The sequence below is a fragment of the Protopterus annectens genome, chromosome 8.part0, assembly GCF_019279795.1.
Source record: "Protopterus annectens isolate FY-2018-M chromosome 8.part0, PAN1.0, whole genome shotgun sequence".
Classification (NCBI taxonomy): domain Eukaryota; kingdom Metazoa; phylum Chordata; order Ceratodontiformes; family Protopteridae; genus Protopterus; species Protopterus annectens.
Window position 1 is genome coordinate 1,167,715,788 of NC_056741.1, and position 19,181 is coordinate 1,167,734,968.

Here is a 19,181-nt window from a genome sequence, read left to right on the forward strand (position 1 = left end):
ATTTGTTCTGCAGTATGGCGTTGCAGCGATCACCATTCACCGTTGGGAAGTCAACGCTGTGTACGCCCGGGTATTCCCGTGACAGCGGGTCTGAATTTTTGCATGTGGAGTCTCTTACTGTAGTCCCTATCTGGCTCCCTGCTCGCCATGCCAGCTGTGTGATCCCAGCAGATTTGCTGTTATGGGTGCTATTCGACCAAACGTTGTCCGGCCCATGGGAATACTGACACTGGTGGTAGAGGCTTACACATATCACAGCTGCATTTAGTACCTCTCCGTGGATGATTTGCATTATTAGTGTGGGAGTAACGATGTGTTATACCACATACCCCATCGGCGGTATTGCTGATTATCTGCCAATCGGCTACGTTCTGTATTTCTGCACCGACGATCCCACAAGTCTGCAACCCTCGGACGGTACCCATTGCACATCCTCCATGTGTGCGTGAACGGGATGTGACTTAACGCCCATGGACTTGGCAACCTGGGGAGTCCGTCCATATGTCCTGCATGGACACTTGTCATCAACCTTGAAAAACGCTTGGTGGTGCACATATGTGGCTGTGCCGTAGTCACGGCTATCATCAGGTCTTCTGGTTCTCTAGATCGCCGCCTGTTCACACATTGCATTCGGATAATTTTTGGGTCCTACAATGGACACCAATGCGCATATGTCATGTAATGTATTGTACTGCGTCCATCTGGCCAGGGTCTGACTGCCGTCGTATGTTCAGCAATCACGGATGTTCGTTTGAGTACTCCATATTATGTAGTGCCACGTGAAACCAGGTTATCCGCCACTTCACACACAAAATGTTGTAACTCCAATGTTGCAGCCAACAATTGCTTTCACCAACCTGTGCAGATATCCCATTGGGACACTCCCGCCTCTGGTATTTTTCGTCATCAACTTTAACAAACCAAAACATGGGACCATTAATTCATTGAAGGATGTTCTTTATATGGGCACGCCATAGCTTAACCATCCTATAACCATCCCAGTTCACGCTGTGGTGTGCCATCAGTTCGCAGGTTTATTATTTGTTCACCGCATGCAAGCCGAAAGTGATCCACAGTCATTTCGCCTGCAGGCTGAGAGCTGTGTACGCCGTATTCCACGGGCGGCCTGACATTCTATGTGGAGGTCTGCTGTACTCCCTAAATGTGTTCCCTGTGTTCTGCCTTACTACAGCTTGGGGATTCAGGTGTGCAGTTATGGGTGCCATCTTGGTCAGACATTTGTCCATCCATGAACTCATTTATAGACATCAGTAGGGCACACATGTCACAGATGTATTTAGCATTCTCAGGTAATAGATTTGCATTTAGGTTGCCACCTTTCAAATGGCCAAAGTGGGACATTTTCAAGACACATGGCCTGACGGCAGTCCGCTGGTTAATGTTCGACGGTCAGTACAAAAGGATAGAACTTAACTTTGCTCAAATAAAAGCTTATTCTTGTAGCATTTTAGTTGCTTATTCAATGTTTTGTAACATTTAGGTATTTTAGATATTGGTAACAACTGTTTTATGCAATCTGTCACATAAAATATGGGACATAATTGTCCTACAACCTCAGGACATTTGCCATTTTAATATTGCTGTACCATTAACTGCTCCAAGAGGACTGTCCTCCAGTAACAGGTGGTAACCCTATTTGCAATATCAGTGCGGAGTTACCAGGTTATTGCCACACACACCGCACATGCAGGGCGAATAAACGATCTTCTTGCCAATCAAGTCCACACCCACGCAAAAGACACCATCCCAGATGGCTGCAACCCCGACAGTACCATTGTATAACTCCATGTGTGGTGGAATGAATGGACACACATCTATGGACTGACCAATGGGGATTCCTGTGCATATGTCCTTGCATTTGACAGTTGTCACCAACCTTGAACACGCTGGTGGTATATATGTAGCTGTGCTGAGTCGCCGGTCACAGCATTCGGCCTCCCGATCTCGGATGTTTGACATGCCCGGATAACTCAATCCCCATAATGGCCAAATGTATATATAAAATGGGGAAAGTTGACCGTGCCCGCGTGGCTGCGATTGTGACCGCCGCCAGAATATTCTGAGGATGTCTGTTTGATCACACATATTATGGTGCCAAACCCATATCATGATCAAATGGTATTGCTGTACTGCTGCAGGTTGGCAACTGCTTCAGCAATCCTCGCATGTTTCAGTAGGACATGCACGTCACCGTATTGTCAATATGACACAGCCAGACCATGTGGACACGATTGTTTCATTGTCGATGTGTTTTATAAGCGGAACCAGTGTTTCGCAACATCCCATGACCGTCTGAGTTGATTTTTCGTTGGTGTGCCATTGCGTCCGTCATCGCCCATGTGTTCCGCAGTAGTATGGCAGCGAGTGATCCCGCCGTTGTTGTTGCTGCAGATCGAGTTGTGTACGCCGTATTTGCACGGCCGCCTGATTTCAATGGGGTGTTTCATTGTAGTTTCCATTCGTATTTCTGTGATATGCCCACGCACCTGTGGATTCCACTGGCTTGCAAGCATGGTAAGTGATCTGGTCGTAGGCATATACCCACCATGGGTTTGCTTACTGGACACTGTTAGCAGCGCCTGCACATTCCACACTTCCGTATTTAGCATTATCCGTGGATGCTTTGCACTGATACTGGGGAGTAGGTCGCGTTACACCCACACCCTCCCATGGGGCGTGAAATAGCTCAATTATCTGTAAAACAATGGTTCTACTTGCATACATACCCGCATCCCATTGTTGCAATTTAATGATAAACGCAACATATCAATATGTGCGACCGATGTGACGCAATATGCATGACGCATCTGTATTTCTGCTCATATGTCCTACATTTCATAGATACCTGTCATCAACCCACCACACTGGTGGTGCAGCAGTTCAACTGTGCCGAGTCACCGCTATCGCTGGCCATCTGGTGGTTTGAACGTTGGTCGGGCGTCGTTGAATGTATTTTTAAATCAATAATGGACAGTATTTGCAAATGTGATGCTGCTGATTTCAGTCCAATCCATGTGGTTTCGACCGCTGCTGTATGTTGGCGCACCTGGATGTCTGCTCTGACTACCCATTCACGCGTGAAAGTACGTGAAACAGGTGTGTTGGAACTGTAAATAACCCGATGTATATCCAAAGATGCAGGTTAGCTTAACTGGTTTACATAATTCTCTGACGCCCCAACAGGACATATCCGTCACTGTACTGTCAACATAACAATTCACCGGAACATGTTTGATCCCCATGTATTCATTGAAGCATGTGTCTTCTTTATAGGTGGGAACATAGCCATGACTTACATATCCTACTTGACCGCTGTTAGTGTGCCATTAGTATATGTGTTCCACAGGTTGCATCTGTTCTGGCTGTATGGTAGCGAAAGTGCTCCCCATTTTGTTGCTGGCAGATTGTGAGTGCTGTGTCATCTTGGGTGATTCAGCATTGCGGTTCTGATTCTGCATGTGGGAGGATCTACTGGCCATCCCCATCTGTACTTCCTGTGTTGAGCCCTACTGCAGCTGTGTAATTCCACCAGGTTTCCAGTTATGGGTGCCATCTGGCTCGTGACACCCGTCCATCCATGGAATTCGCTTCATCGACGTGCAATACTAGGGCTGTACACATTTCACAATCTGCTTTTACCATTAGTCTGGTGGATGCTTTGCAATCATTGGTGGGGAGGCCAATGGCTATTTTGCCACATCCCTCCTCCCACGGGCGACTTAACCCGGATTATCTGCCAAAACAACTTTTGAGCCCAGTTTCAATTTTGTGTACCCAGGATCCCATGGCTGCAACCTCCACGGTACCCAGGCCATACAACTTCTTTCCGCGTGTGCGGGACTGGGATGTGGACGCACTTATGGCGGACCACGACAATCTGTGTACTTCTGTTCATATGTCCTGCATTTCAAGTACAGTTGTCATCAACCCCTTGAACACGCCAGGTGTTAGCGTATAAAAGCTGTGCACAGTAGTCACGCGGCTGTATAACGCCTGGGTCAACCGCACTTGGCTGTTTGCATGTCTCAAATGGGTAAATTTTGGAGTCCTACAATGGACACCGGAAGTGCATATATGTAAAGTGTAGAACGTGTTGGACTGTCAACATCTGGCCAGTGGTTTTTGACTGCTGCACATATGTTTCCCTCAATCAGCGGATGTCTGTTTGACTAAATCATATTATGCTTTACCCGCCTATCTATACCACGTACCAGTAGCATAAATACAGAAAACCTTTAGTCTTGGTCATCGCTACTAAAAAGACATCCTTGAACAGAGTATCAGGCCAAAACCGGACATTGACCAGAAAACGTATACACTCCACAGTCCACAAAACATACTAAGCTCTTTTTCACCCACTTCAACATGGGGCATCGCCGGATGCGTAATGAAGGATACACAGTCGTCCCTTATACACTTCCTTCAGAGCCAGCTTTAAAGTCAATTAATCAACAAACCTGCTCATAGTTAAGTGGACAGTGCTCCATGTCGCATTAGCAACGCGTGTCAAACATATACAAATCAGTGCTGCCATAGCATTACTTAATGGAAATATCATGTAACTACAACTGTGTGTTTATATAACTACAATATTGGTCAATACAATCAGGTATACTGACACATATTTGATAATTACAGTGGTGAGTAAACCTTAGAGGTCGAAAAGCGTTGACCCATGGTATGAAATATCAATAATAATATAACTGAGTTGCATTACGATTCCAAAGCATGGAATCAATAAAGTACAATTGAAGCATAATTCTGTATAAATATGAATGTACATGAAAGTTCAATGTTACGGTGAATATGACTCGTATCATAACTATATCGATATGAAATGGAATGAACTGTAGTTGTTTACATCTTCTTTTCCGTGACAAACGCAATGTCCATGTGTCATATATACGGGCCGCTCGGGCTGCTGTGTGTAGATGTATACATGTGAACCTCTCATTTCATACCTCTCTTTGTTACTGTCTGTGGATTACCTGTGTACACATTATCAATTACCATGCCATACCTTTCCGCTGTACAGGTTCTGGCATGGTGTATGGCTGGTTGGCCCTCAATCTTGCTGTGTGTGTTACATTGACCAGTGTCTATCTGGCACCGCTGGCGTGTCATGTGTGACCCTTCTTGCTTCTTTAGGACCCTGATCCCATAATTGTGACGCTTCCACTGGCCATATATCTGTTCTGGCGCCTGGGATCTGTGTGTATCCAGTCCTTTCAGGTGGACACTTTCTGTTGTCGTTCTTTTGCTTACATACATGAGTACTTTGCTATGTTGTGCTATGATTGTGCAGGACACTGCTGGAGCTCTCTCCACTGGCCTCTGCTGACACTGGACATATATCCAGCTAGCGTAGCCCGGTCACGCGTGTGAGCCAACTGGACGCAATTCGCATGGGGGCAATCTTCATAGTGGGTCCGGTTACTGATGCATACCGTCATCAATCCATACTACTAACACATACGTGATTCTATCCACATTCTAGTGCTCTTGTCTCCATACACGATAGAGTGTGTTTCTCAGTATTTCCACTCTCTACATGGCATTACGCCTGATTCCATACTTTCAGAGGCTGACATTTGGTGAGACATGTCTGGTTGACGGGAGTGACACATCCTTAACCTGCCCTGCTTCTCGAGGGATCACACGCTACGCCGCCACGGCATTTCCTAATTGTGGTTTACGCGCAGGCTTACGCATATCCGTATTCTGGGGTATCCATATGTTTACTGGCTCTGTGTGGTTACGTGGGTCTGTGTTAGTGCCGTGATTATTCTGGCAACATATCTCTGATCCGGATGATAGACGTAGGAATGCATCGTACACCTTGATACCTGTAATGCGTCTTTGCAGCATGGACGACACGACACGTAATGCTCACATTTATATGTTCCATAGTCGTAATTCAAACAGGACTGCTATTCACGCTTGCCGGTTACCACTGTGACCACCACACGCTAGCTGTTCGGTGTTTGCTAATATGCATACCCATGGTACTTAGCTACATTTACATATCCCCCCACCCCCCTCCCCCTGCCCTCACACACATCACTGGCATCGCTTCTCCTGGTGGGAAAAGTGCAGTACTACATGTTAAACATTCCTTATTCCCTCCCGTTCATGGCCCAGGATGCATATGTCTTGACCGCAGGAATGTTCAGATCACAGGAGCTTATATCCCAACGTGATACAGGCCTTCAATTGTCAGGTGTCCCTGTGGTGCTTTGGGTTTGGTCTTGTCGGCCCAGTGTATGGAACTGCCCTGACCGTGTACGAATGTTAGATGAGTCACATGGCCACGGTTTGTCCGTGTCTATGATACCATGCCCCCCATACCTTCCTAACCGCAGCGCTGATTGGCCGGGCAACTTACCTGCTGTCGAAGTGTTGTTATAGTAATTGAACACGGTCTGGTCGAATCTATCTCTATTTCCATTAGTAACCCTCGGTATTCATGACCTGTCTCGCCATAATACATGGGTTTAACATTGCGTGATGGCTTTCACGAGCCACGGACATGTCCGGGTTGCTTAGTTTGCCAGTCCCGCCTCTGCTACACATTTAACATGGCGGAACAGGCTGAACAGCTCAGCAACGGGACATCAGCCTCCGCCGCTGTTTAGTATTGAATCGCTATGTTGACTTTGTTTCCACAGAGAGACAGTGTCGACATTGGTAAATGACATCTCGCAGAGTATGTCCACACCGCCTCGCTGGTGGCGATGTCTGCGCTTAGGCGACAGGCATTATGCTGTGCCATTATGTTCTGAATATATGGTTTCTTGCCATAGATGATATGTCATACTAGCAATGACCTGCATCTGGGAGTGGGTACTGCTGTATTTACCCACCGCAAGAGTGGCCTTTAGGTCACGTGCAGCCTAGGCAGAAGTACTCCATGATGCCACTGCCACATCACCGCTACCCCGCCCTGGTCTACCTACACAAAATAAAGGCTTGAAAGGTGCCTGCGAGTGAGCGCGCCTCAGGAGGCTGCCTTAGCTGGCCTATGCATAAGGCCAAGCATATGTGTGGTCCCTCGGTGTCGACTCGAATCCACCACGCCTGCCGTGAGTATATCTAACATTACCCACATCCATGCGTGGTTTATTGCTATGATGTTCCACACCTGTGTTTGGACAATCTACAATAGCTTCTGCTATTGGCATGCAATGCTGTGGGTGGTGCCGGTTACCATACATATACCTTTCTCAAAAGCCGAATTTACAGTTCTGAACACTACTATGGTCTCCTTTGAGGCCCCTGAGCCAGTGGTAAACATTACTCAAACCGCTGAATGACGTACATATGCCTTCCACCAGCACCTACAGGACTGCATGGATCAGGCAATCCCATACAAAACTGAGATTCTTTGTACCAAAGCCAAGCATCCAGTCTGGTGGACCCCAGCCATGAACAAGCTCTAGAACGACTGGAGGTAGCTACTACAAGATAGAGTGGAATACTTGTAAAGGTAAGACACCCTTGCTCATTGTATGTGAAGAACTACAGGCTGTCAGGAAATCATCCAGGGAAGTTCAACAGAGGAATCAACAAGAACTCGACAGACAATCATAAGGCCTTCTTTAGCTATGTTGACACCTGGGAGGACACTCCCAGATAGTGCTCACACTGGGTTCAGAATGATGTGAGGATGACTGAACCTACACATTGCCAACATAATGGCACAGGTTCGGTGCTAACTTCTCCCCTCACCCCCACATGGAGAGATATCTATACCAGAGGATTGTAGATCCTGGAACTTCTGTGACACACAGTTGGGAAAATGCTCTTCCAAGGCAGTAAACACAGCATCCATGGATCAGATGGTGTCCCAGCTGTGTACTCCATTAACTCAATGGGGAATTAAACCCACAGTTAGGACAGCTGTTTAACCGTAGCCTCACCTCAGGATACGTACCCAAGTAGTGGCACAAGGCGACTGTAGTCCCACTTCACAGGGATGGTGCATCCACTGACCCTGGTAATTACCATCCCATTAGCTTGACAAGCCTTATCTGCAAAGCCATGGTGAAGGATCATGATGGAAGTCATACATAATGACATAGGGGACTTGCATACCTTGGATCCAACCCAGTTTTGCTTGGTCAGATACAGATCATGCCTTTTAAACGTGTCTGACTTTTTAGGATCAGTCACCAAGGCCATTGATGAGGGCAAAGCAGTCCATACAGCCTACCTACACCTGGCAAAGGCCTTCAACACAATACCACACTCAGGTATCATTGATAAACCCATCTGCTTGAATGTAAATACATCCTTCACCAGAGGGGTTGCAAACTGGCTAAGTGACACAACCCACACGGTCATAGTTGCTGGCGCCATGTCATACTCACAGCCGGTCACAGGTGTTGTCCCACGGGGCTCAGTCCTGGGTCCACTAGTTTTACACATCTACATTTCAAAAGTACAAGCAAACACACGGGGTTATGGCTGACAATGTTTTCAGATGACTGCAAACCGGGTGCCATATTTGGACACACATCTGACATACATATCCTTCACAAGGGCCTCACAGCTATGGATAACTGGTGCCTGAGACATGGCCTACAGCTAAATGCCGGGAAATGCATAGTCATACCCTTCCTGAAGAACGAGGTTACCCCTAGCTACCATATAGGTGGCAATCCACTGAGCACACCGGGACTTACCAGGATCTGGGGACCCGTGTTGTCGGTGACTGTTCGACACACACATTGCTAACGTAGTTAGATAGACCTTCTACATTGCCCACCTGATCATGAAGGATTCACATCTAGATCAGGGAGGTCATTGTCCCCTTGTACCATCACCATTACACCTATGATTGAGTACAATGCCCCGTTCAGAATGTATCTGACCCGACACCTGCAGCAGCTGGAAAGGCCACGACAGTTCATCCACAAACGGATGCAGGGTCTCAGGAATATGTGTTATGCTGACCGACTGAAAGGGTTCCATCCCTATTCCGTCGCATACCACTTGCCCAGAGGTGACCTGTGCCTGGCATCCAAGGCCAGGTTGAACCCGAATTTGATGACTATGCTTCACCTACAGAATCTAGATCCCTCAGAATCACAAGGGCAGGTGACGTACACCTTGGCACTGTCATTAATAGAACGTGCTGGTGGGACAGATTCATCAGCCAGACACTCACTATGCTGTGGAACAACATCCCAGTACATGTGAGACAGAGCACCTGGCTGGCCTTGTTTTACTATTTTGACAAGGATGTCTGAATTGCTTTATTCAACTAACCTTGTGAATGAATATTTACTTTACCACATCTTTAATCTCTACATTCCATTGATATATTTTACATTAGTCATAATCATAGTGTTTATGTCTATATATTAGGGTTCATTTATATTACTAGGTGTCTCTAGTTCTTTTAATATATTGGCACAATCCCTAGAACATATATATGTAACTTATACACTCAGACACTTGGAAAACATTATGTTGGTTCTTCTTTGATATTAATACATATATTTTTATTTTCATGAAGAATATACATTTTGAAGCAATGTCTGATTTACTCACTGTGTGCAATCTGTAACCTGAGTAGACTTTTTAGCTTGTTCGCCTTTAAGGCATTTAATTAATACTTAGCACATCTTATTTACTGCCCAATTAAGGGTTTCAAATGTAGTAGGTTGAACTGCATTGTATGTATTCTGAGGCAGTCTGCTTATGAAGCAGATGAAAAGCGCTGCAATAAACTATGATGACTGCATTTAATTCCTGGGGGGCTCTGAGTGGTCACCGACCGTTTCTACAGTACCTCATTTTTGCTTTGGACTTTCTCATCTGGGTCTCTGTGTTATTTGTATGGGGAATGTCAAGTGTGGTCCCTATGTGTATTACCTGTGTAATGCCTTACTGCGGCAGTGTAATTCCACCGGGTTTGCAGTTATGGGTGCCATCTTGTTCATACGCTTGTCCATCCATGTGAATTGCCTACTGGACACTGGTATAGGGCTGTGCACATTTCACGGCTGCATTTAGCATTCTCCGGTGGATGCTTTGCATTATTAGTAGGGAGTTAGGCAGGTACTACGCCCACATCCCTCCCACGGGGCGGGACAAAGGATTACCTGTGAAACAACACCGAGCCCAGTTTCTACATACCCAGGATCCCTTGACTGCAACAGTCGACAGTACCCATTACACATCCTTCATGTGTGCGGGACTGTGATGTGGACGCACTTCTATGGACTCAGTACCCTGGGTATTTCTGTGCATATGTGCTGCATTTCATGGACAGCTATCATCAACATTAAACACGCTTGCGGTGCATATGTGTGGCTGTGACGTGGTCATGACAATGAGTTCATGTAGGTGATGACGGAAGCTGGCAGGTATTCCATGAATAAATTTTTGGGTCCTACAATGGACACCACTGTGCATATGTAAAGTGTAGAGCTTGTCGGACTGTGTCCTTGTGGCCAGTGGGTTTGACTGATGCTGTGTGTTCAACAATCGCGGATGTCTGCTTGACTACCCATAGTGTGTAGTGCTACGGGAACCATGTTTTCCGAGACCAGAACCCAATGGTGTACATCCAATGTTGCAGGTTAACAACCGCTTTAATTAATCCCCAGAGGTCACGGTTGGGAGTATCGCCACTTTATTGTCGGAACAACACCTCCAGACTGGGTAAATCACGGAACTTTAGCCCGGTCTTACCGCCATTTGCAAGTGTACTTAGCAGACAAGTGTCAATACATGTATGATAATACATATTGTCATGCCAACGGTAATCTATGTTATTTGGACAATGGCTTCTGCTATTGGCATCCGTTGCTGTGAGTGTTGCGGTTACCATACACATTGCTTGCTCAGAGGCAGACTTCCCAATTCTGAACACTACTGTGGTCTCCTTTAGGGACCCTGAGCCAGTGGTCGACAGTACTGCAGCCACTGCATCACTCACATATGCCGTCCACGGTACCTACAGGACTGCATGAACCAGGCATTCCCTTACCCAACTGTGGTTCATTGTACCAATGCCAAGCATCCAGTGTGGTGTACCCCAGCCATACACACAAGCTGTGCAACAAGAGGGGGTGGCTACTACAAGGCGGAGCAGACACCTTGTGAGGTATGACACCCTTGGTCATTATGTGTGTAGAGCTACACGCTGTCATGACATGGTCCAGGGCACATTGCACAGATATACCTACATGGACCTGGCTGACAATCATACCACCTTCATTTGCTATGCTCAACACCTGGGAGGTCACTCCCACATATGCTCTGACTGGGTTCACGATGATGTGGAGTTTACTCAACATCCACACATTGGCAAAATATGGGCTGACAAGTTCGGTGAGGACATCTCCACACCCTCCCCCCCACATGAAGAGATGTCTGTACCAGCGGTTTGTGGTCCCCAAATGTTCTGTGACACACGGGTGGGACATGCTCTCTCCAGGGTAGTGAACATAGCATCCATGAGACCAGCTGGTGACCCGACTGTGTACTCCACTATCTCATTGAGGAATTAGACCCACAGTTAGACAGCTGTTTCTTTTGTAGCCTCACCTCAGGTAACATACCCAGGTTGTGTTGCACGGCAACTGTAGTCCCACGTCACAGGGCCAATGCCTCCACTCACCCTGGTTATTACTGTCCCATTACGATGAGGAGACCTATCTGCAAAGACATGTGGAGGGATCATACTGCGGCTCGTAGATGAAGGCATAGGGGACCTGCATACTTTGCATCCAACATGGTTTGGCTTGTTCAGGGCGGTTCATGCCTTTAAAGCATGGTTGACGTTTTCGGGACAGTCACCGAGCCCATTGATGGGGGTCTTGCAGTCCATACAGCCTACCTTGACCTGGCAAAGGCCTTCAACACATTACCCCCCTCAGGTATCGTTGATAAACCCATTGGCTGGGATGTGAACACGTACATCACAGGATGTGTTGTAAACTGGCTATGTGACACAACCCACATGGTCATAGTTGCTGGCAGCATGTCAGACCTACTGCCTGTCGCAAGCGGTGTCCCATGGGGCCCTTCCTGGGTCCACTCCTCTCATACATCTACATTTCCACAGTACAGGCACACAGGGGTGTTATGGGCAACATTGTTTGTAGATGACTGCAAAACAGGTGCCATAGTGGGACGGACATCTGACACAGATATCCTTCAAAGGGGCCTCTCAGATATGCATATCTCCTGTCAGGGACATGTCCCACAGCTAAATGCAAAGTAATGCAACATCATACCTGTCGAGGAGTACTAGGTCACCCCTGTCCAGCATATCGGGTGCCTGTCCACTGAGCACAGGGTGATTACCAGGGATCAGGGGACAGAGTTTGTCGGTCACCATTCATTCAACACACGCGTTGTTATCGTGGTTCAGTGGGACTTGTACATTGCCCACCTGTTTGTGCAGGGATTCACATCTACATCAGGGTAGGTCATTGTCTCCTTGTACCCATTACGTGTTACACCTATGATTGACTACATTGCCCCATTCGGAGGGTATCCGACCCAACACCTACAGCAGCTGGGAAGGCCTCATAGGTTAATTGTCATACAGATGCAGGGTGACATGGATTTGTGTAATGCTGCCCCACTTGTAGGACCCCTGCCCCATTCAGTCACATACCTGTTGTTTAGTGTTGACCTGTGCCTGACGTACGAGGCCATGTCAACCCATATGTCATGTCTATGCTTCACCTACTGTATCTGCATCCCACAGAACCACAAGGGCAGGTGACATGAACCTTGTCACGGTCATTAATGGGATGTGTTGGCGTGACACATACGTTCGACACTCACAATGCTGTGGATCTACATCACAGTACATGTGAGACAGAGATCCTTCATAGCCTTGTTCGGGGTATGTTGTCCATTGATGGGGATTGCAGATATAGGCCGGGGATTACATCATTATCACTGCTTGACAGAGGTACAGCAATATCATAAGTATTTTATCTCCGGCACAGAAGGTTGCCAAAGCAATCCTAACTATGGTGTAGGGTTATGGCTGAACATGGGTCGATGGCCTACCCTGTACCTACGGACATATGAACCTATATTCATAGTTTGTCCCATTTACACTTGTCTATCCCCATCTCTTCTCATGTGTATATTTCTGTGGCACGTGAGTGTCCTCTGTATTACTTGCAGGTATGTCTACAGTGTACATACGCCACGGTTGATGACAGTGTATCTGTGTCCCTAACACTGTGATACCGAGGACTACCACACATCCTTCACAACATTACATGGATATGTCCATTCCATTCTTCTTTGGCCTATGGGGGGGTGTTAAGGCAACAATTACACAAGTCCCTGTTTGTGCATGCTTCATGTTGGTGTTTGACCAGCCTCCGCTGCAGTCGTGTGTTGGACGGTAGTGTTTCTGTGTGTTTGGCATGTGTTGTTATTGCCGGTACATCTGTGGGAGTTGTGATTGGCACATGTTCCTCTTTGCAGGGACACCCATCCTGGGGTTTGTGTCATGCATCTGCACTTGGCATGTGCCATATGTCCTGTACTATTCCCACAGTCATGTATGCCTTCATGCACTACTACTGCGTGTTACTGGCTGTTTGTATGTGGTACACATGGTGATTGTGGTGGTTGGCTTGACCTATTCCCATGCTAGAACATACACATCTGTCAATTACGTTGTTTAGATCAAACTGTAACACTCATTAGTCTTTTCAAAATGACAGTCAATAACACAGGAAGCACAGATTAACAACGTTTTAATACTGTGCACTAGGAGGCAAATAACTATGCAGTACAAGTGTAGAGTTTTGTCTGACTATATACGAGAAACAGCTGTATGAGTATTGTGTTTACAATCATCTTTTGCCCACCTTAATGATGTGGTTGGTCACAGGGCATTTACATCACTATAGTCCACAATATTGTATTCCTACAACAGTGCTAAGGTAATGCTTATTAAATGTTTTACCATGAGGATAGCACAGCCTTGCGAGCCACATAGTGTATTAGACTGTCCTTCTGTAAATTCCGCTCTGTCAAGGTTCCAAGACTGTTCAGATACGATCGACACTTCATATCCTACTATGTTCCTTTGTCTCTCCGGTGAGCAGCTGTACTCTGTCTTAGATGGAGCTCACAAGGCCATCCTCCTCAGTGGAAGGATGACAAATATACCTGTACATACATTTATTATTCTCTGACCCAGCAGATGACTAATGCTGAATGACATATGCCTGCTGCGCTGGTTACCGCCAGGGTCAGGGTTCGATCACACTGCAGCTACACTACAGGCAATTACATGCATGATAAGTTCTACTGCCATATTGTAAATTAGAATAATATGCATTATACACTATTTGCTTCTAAACTAGCACGTCATATATATGTTTAAAGATATATTTTGCTAACATTCTCCCTCCTTTGATTGCTTCTATTCTATCCGGAAACATATACAACATTATTTCATTCTCTAGCCTCTTCCTCTCTGGACCGTTTCACTAGGCAAGTCATTTGTTGTACATTTCAGAAAGGATTTCATTTTGTATTGACAAATACCACTACAGGTCTTGATACATAGTCTCGGTACAGATCGCCGACAAAGTCCCTGACTAATACTTTCATGCAAAGTATCCCGCAACAGACACATGCTCCCAATATGAGAAGAACAACACAAATGGCAATCAAGATATTCAGTATGGCTGAACCCCATCCACCAAATGGTTTGTGGAAATGGTTCGTCAGTGGGTTTGGGCCTGGTTCCGCCATGGCTGACACCTGCTGTATTACCTCTAGGTGGGCATTGATATTGTGCTTATTAAGTGGTACTTAGACACAGTGGTCTTCTTTGATAAGCGCCAAGACGCACCAGTTCTCGCCAGGGTGCAGTCGCGCTATTACATTTTGTGACACAACAGTTCTCATTGCATCCAGTTCATCAGTCACAAGTTCAAGAGTGGAAAGTCACATTGCTCATTCCTCCGACAGGTTTTGACAACTTCCTCTGTTCCCTGATTGATTTCACTACTCCACAAGCTGGGATTGTTCCAGCCCAAGATATAACGCTGTCACTCAAGTCCATATGAGTCAATATTCCTTTATCTCTTGCAGAAGAATGATTTTTCAGAACAGCTTCCATTTCACCCACTGAATTAGTAGTTATCTCGACTGTGTTCCCAGTTCTTGAACTATATGTCTTACAGTTCGTTTGCACCCAGAGGCAATTGTACAGTATGTCATATGACTGGAGCCAGAAACCCAAAAAACAACTGCCGGACCAATTCTCAGGTAACCATTGATATGCTTTTTCCCCCAAACATAATAACAATATTATACTTTACTACTGATGCGGGTTAACTCTGCATGTAACATTTTCCTGTCTATGACAGAGGACTGTTTATACAATTCAGGATGTTTCTGCACATCTTTCAACATTGTTCTCATGAAGCTTCAATACACATCATGAATGGTGCTACAACTAGTAGTGTGATCTTTGGCTGTTATATGTCATTTGTAAGACACAGTTATGTTACAATTACTCACACCAACTTGAACTGTATCATGTTTATGAAAACAGACAATTCCTTTTTGTGTAACAGGTAAGTACAGTGCCACTTTGTCCTGTGATCTCACAGAACCTGTATCAAAGTGTAAATATTCACAAGTCTCAATCTATCCCCAAGGGGACAACATACATCAGAAGTCCTCCATATGATGTAGGCATGGCAGTACAAACACAGCAATTTGAAATGTTCATAGTCTGTACATGCACACGCGTCATGCCCAGGTATGTGTTGTAGTTTGGATGCCACTCTGTGGCCAGTTCATCACGTATCACTATTTCTATCTGTGTAGTTATATGCAGGTAAGGTCCCAGCAAATGTAAAGTCACCACAGACATGGCTAATAGGTGTATGATCAGTACGACAGTAAACCAAATGTCTTTGGGGTTGCTTTGTATTGTTATACAGTCTGGCCCGGGTGATTCTGTCTCTATGGTATATTGGCTACAACATGTAAATCAGACTTGATATCCTTTACCGGTTTGAATAAGGTGAGGTGAACCCAGGACGACCTCTCCGCAAACATTACTGCAGTAGGCGTTGCCAACAGTACCTGGTACGGACCTTCCCACGTTGGACTTGGAAAGTAACTTTTCTGGATAACAGTGAAATACACACAGGATACTGGAGTCAGCTATGCGTCCGACTTCGCTTGCTCTTTATCTGTAAAAGAGTTTAACTGCAAAACAGTGTTATTGGTTGACAATCCTCTCATGTAACTTGCTAATGAGCCATCGACCTCCAGCTCTGCAGGCATGACAGCTTTCCACTGTGGCACATGATATGCCATTCCAAATACTACTTCGAAGGGGGTCAAACACTTTACATTTGGAACTGTTGTCATGCTCAGCAATGCTACAGGTAGACAGCAAATGCAACTCGTCTGGGTGTCACCCATCAACCTCCTCAACTTATTTCTCGGGATCCCAGTGTACCTCGCCACCAGTCATGATGACTGTGGGTTGTACATGCAAATGTTGCTGGATTGTCTGGTTCACAAACTGTGTTCTATTGTCACTGTAGCTTCTTTACAGTATGCCAGATATAGGGATACTTTATTTTACTGGGACCTTTGCCACTGCTGCTGCATCCGGTTTCCTGATTGGGAATGCTTCTACCCATTTTGATAATATATCTATAATCACTAAACAAGTATTTCTTCCCTTCACATTTATTCAGCTGTATAAACTCCATACAAATAGTACGGAACGGTTATGGTGGTGTAGGTAAACCCACTCCCTTCAGTTTAAATGCTCCCTGTGCATGATGTTTACTGCAAATATGACACACTGCTCATGATGTTTGTATGTGGTTCCTGATTCCGTATGTTAGGGATATTCTGTTAACCAACTGTACCATCCCGTCTGTTGAGACATGGCTCTACCCATGGCTCAACAAAGCCGCATATCTGAATACATTAGACGTTAATATTGGCTTTCTCACTGTGGATATGTACAGTCCGTCTTCAAGGATTGCTCCTCGTCATACCCACGTCTGCTTTTCTGCTTCGTAGTTCATGTTTGCATTGTTTGTAACATTTCTACATCTATAATGTCTGAGGATTGTCATTCCTCATTCAAAAAGACACTTTCCGACTGTGAGGCTGCTTGTTTTGCAGCTGCATCAGCTCGTGCCTTACCTTTCCTACTGTTATCCTGTTGCTTTGTATGAGCTGCACATTTGCAATTAGCTACTTTAGTGGGTAACTGAATCGAATCTAATGCATTCAAGGTAAATTGCGCATGATTTATCGGTTTACCGGTGGATGTTATCATTCCCCTATTCTTCCACTGCTGCTCATAAACATACACTGTAGAGACAACATACTGACTATCGGTATAAATGTCCACACATCAGGTTTTCCGCTAGAGTACAAGCACGTGTTAAAGCTATCGATTCTGCTGCTTGAGCAGACATGTTATGCTGCAGGGGTTGGGCTTCTACAATCTCATTATCAATAACTACTGCATAACCTACTTGATTCTTTCCTGTTGGACTCTTTCTACATGATCCGTACACATAAACTGTCACCTCTGCATCATCTATGAGTATATCAGTGATATCCTGTCTGTGTGGAGTTATTTCCTCCATTTCATATAGGCAACTGTGTGGTGTGCCATACACAGGTGTCGGACGTGACGTTGATAGGTTTAATGTTGTACAACGTTCAATCACCATATGAGGTTGACTCAGGGGTATGGTCAAACAAGAAAGATGTCTAGCACGGGTCAGGAATGCTATTTTCTCTTGCAGCAGAATGATCGCAACTGCATGGGACACTCTCACAGTGAGAGGGTGGAATAATAACATTGAGGCCGAGGCCTGTACTGCCATGGGTGCTGCAACAACTGCCTGTACACAATGTGGCACTGACCATGCCACTGTGTCCAACTGCGATGAGTAGTAAGCTATGGGGCGTTGCTTACTTCCATGCTGTTGCGTCAAGACTGACGTCATATATCCCTGCTTACAATCTACAGTCTGACAACATCTCTTATGATTATTCAGGAGACCTAAAACAGATGTTGAAGCTATCAATCATTTAGTCTGCAGAAAGCTGTTTCTGCTACTGGAATCCTGTGTAGTATATGTTGTGCTGCCATAGGTGTATTAAAGATTAAAGCAGACAATAGAGCAGATTCCAAAGCATTGTTTGGTAACCAGCGCCGACAAAGGTTAGTCGGCCCAGGAAGGACATCATTCCCTTCTTGGTAGTTGGCTTGGGTGCTTGTGAAATTGCTGCCTTCCGATCGTCATGTAATGTTCTACCCTCCTTGGATACCACATATCCCAGGTACTTGACCTGTATTCTCTGTAGTTGCAATTTATGCTTGCTTAATTTATGTCCCTGTTCTGCTGAATATTTCAATAATGCTATTGTATCTTCCCTACATTGCTGCTGGGTAGGGGCCGCAAGCAGAATATCATCCACATAAAGTAGAACTTGACTGGCCCCGGATGGAGTAAACACCGGAATGTTGCTAGCCATCTCCTGTGCGTATATCGTTGGACTTTCACAGTATCCCTGCGATAGCCAGGTATGGCTGTATCTCTTACCCTGAGAATGTAAATGCAAAACAATACGGACTATCTGCATGTATAGGTATTGAAAAGGAAGCATAGCTTAGATGTACCGCGGTAAGATACTTCTGTGGCGGGTTCATAGCATTCATTGTAGTGTGTGGGTTTGGCACCATCGGTACCTTAGGTGTTATTACATGATTTACAGCTTGTAAATCCTGTACCATCCGCCATTCCCCATTTGCTTTTCTATCAGAAGATACAGGGGTATTGCATGGTGAATACTGATTAGTTTGTAGATGGGGAATTCCCTCTGTGACTTTCCAGATATCTTCTGGTGTCCACGGTCTATACACTAAGGGAGTTGGGTCCTGGCCTTCCTGTCCTGCATGAGGGTTCGGTACTTCAATTAATTGACAAATATCCTCACTCTGTTCTAGTGACTCTCTTCTTCCTTGACTGTCCCTAGGTATTTTACGGGTTCGGGATGTGGTTTCAATAGCTTCTCTTACATTTGGTCATTGTGATACCTCTGTTGCCACAGGATAACGTGGGGGGACTAGCCTGCCCTCCCGCTTCATATCCTGGATG